General features: G+C 41.6%; 1 pseudogene; it reads right to left on the bottom strand.

The window, feature by feature from the left end:
• Nucleotides 1–986: 986 nt before the first annotated feature.
• Nucleotides 987–1,516, bottom strand: LOC144243154 (large ribosomal subunit protein uL22 pseudogene; annotated as a pseudogene).
• Between the last annotated feature and the right edge of the window lie 605 nt (nt 1,517–2,121).

Genomic DNA, 2,121 nt, shown 5'->3' with positions numbered 1-2,121 from the left:
ACCTGTTTCTGTTGTATTGATGTACTCCCTTTCTTTTCAAAGTACTTCCCAATATGCTTTAATATATGAATTCTGTGCAGCAATCCTGTGAAGGAGACCAAAGTTTTATCCCAATTATAAAGATGAAAAATGATTGCAAAATGGAAGTTGAAGGTGAGGGTATATGCAGAGAACAGGCAGAGGTTTTTGCCTGCACATGCAGACAGGACTAGATCCTCAATTCTTGGTGATCAACTTTATTGCAGTTCATCAGAGGGCTCTTCAGATTTTCCCAGCATCCTCTGGGAATGACAGAATTTTTTGGAGAGACAAATTATACCTCTTGTATTCAGTTTCCTACAGCTGCTGTAACAACTACCACAAACTGGGTGGTTCAGAACAACAGAAATTTGTCTCACAGTTCTGGAAGTTAGAAGTCTAAGCCAAAGTGTTGGCAGGGCCAACAACTTGCTGAGACCTTTAGGGGAAGGAGCCTTCCTTGTCTCTTTCGGCTTCTGGCATCCCAGACATTTCTTGGCTTATGATGCTATCACTCCAGTCTTCACATGGAACTCTCCCTATGTCTCTTCACATAGTCTTCTCTTTGTGCATATGTATGCCTGTGTGCAAATCTCCCTATAGTAGAAAGACATCAGTTCTGTTAAATTAGAGACCATCCTAATGATCCTGTCTTAATTTGGCAACATCTGCAAACACCTTATTTTCAAATAAGATTACATTCTGAGGTACTGGGGGATTAGGATTTCAACATGTATTATTTGGAGGACACAATTCAGTCCATAACACCACCTCTTGAAAATTCTGACTAATGGTGCCTCAAACATGGCACCTGACCAATACTGCTTACTAGATGTTCCTCAGCCCTGATAACAAGCAGCTCTGAAACCTGGCATGCTTTATGAAGAGGGGAAAGGTCAGGAGACACTTTTTTAAAAAAGTTTTATTTGCATTTATTTAATGCAGAATTTACTCCCAGGCCATAAGTTTTATTTCTTCAGTTTCTTCTGGGCTTTTTCTTGTGTGCAACTTCCTCTTCTGGCTTACGAGCAATCTGCTCTTTTTCAGTAAGGATCATCTCAGTGTGGCAGGGAGAGCTCACGTATAGATTAATCTGACCATGAGCCTGGTAAATTCTATGCTGCATCTTGGGGGCTTTTTTCACCAGAATGTGCTCAATGACCAGAGAATCTACATCTGAACCCTTAAGCTCAGCATTACTCTCTGCAATTTTAAGCCACATGCAGTAAAAATTCAGCACTCTTTATGGGCCACCAACCTTGTGTCCAGCCCCACTATTTGGCTGGGCACACCTACCATCTCTACCATTGTAGTGAGGGAATGGCACACATTGCTTCTGCAAAGTGACATCTTTCAGATACTTGGTGGCTTTTGGGATATGCATACCCTTGATAGCCTGGGCAGTTTCATGTGTGCTCTTAAAGTGAACACGAAGATCTGAACCTCTTGACTTGCATGATTTTGTCTGGTTTTCTGGGACAAGTGAATAGTGAACCATTTTCCTTTTTAAAAAAAATTTTTTAATATTTATTTTATTTTTGAGAGTGAGAGAGACAGAGACAGAGACAGAGAGACAGAGTGAGAACAGGGAAGGGGCAGAGAGGGAGACACAGAATCTGAAGCAGGCTCTAGGCTCTAAGTTGTCAGCACAGAGCCCCATGGAGGGCTTAAACTCATGAACTGCAAGATCAAGATCTGAGCTGAAGACAAAGCTGGACACTTAACAGGGCCACCTACATGCTCCGAAAACCATTTTCAAAGATCCTTTCAGGCTGCTTATGGGAGGAGAGGTCAGGAGACATTTAATCAGATGTCTGAACTTCTAGGTCTCACAAAATGTAACAATAGACTTGGTACATAAAGGATCCAAATTCTGAATAACACACAAGCCAGTTGATCCACCTCTGATACTTAGGATAAACTATACTTCCAAGATACAGTTCACCCTCATTCAGCACAAATTTGATTTAGAACATTCAATTAATAGGGTGCCTGGGTAGCTCAGTCAGTTAAGCATCCAACTCTTGATTTCGGCTCAGGTCATGATCTCATGGATGGTTAGAGAGATTGAGCCCAAATCAGGCTCTGCATTGACAGCAAAGA

Source organism: Crocuta crocuta, unplaced genomic scaffold (genome assembly GCF_008692635.1).
Source record: "Crocuta crocuta isolate KB4526 unplaced genomic scaffold, BGI_CrCroc_1.0 scaffold26, whole genome shotgun sequence".
Taxonomy (NCBI): domain Eukaryota; kingdom Metazoa; phylum Chordata; class Mammalia; order Carnivora; family Hyaenidae; genus Crocuta; species Crocuta crocuta.
Note: the sequence above shows the minus strand (reverse complement) of the source record. Positions and strands in the feature narration are given on the sequence as shown.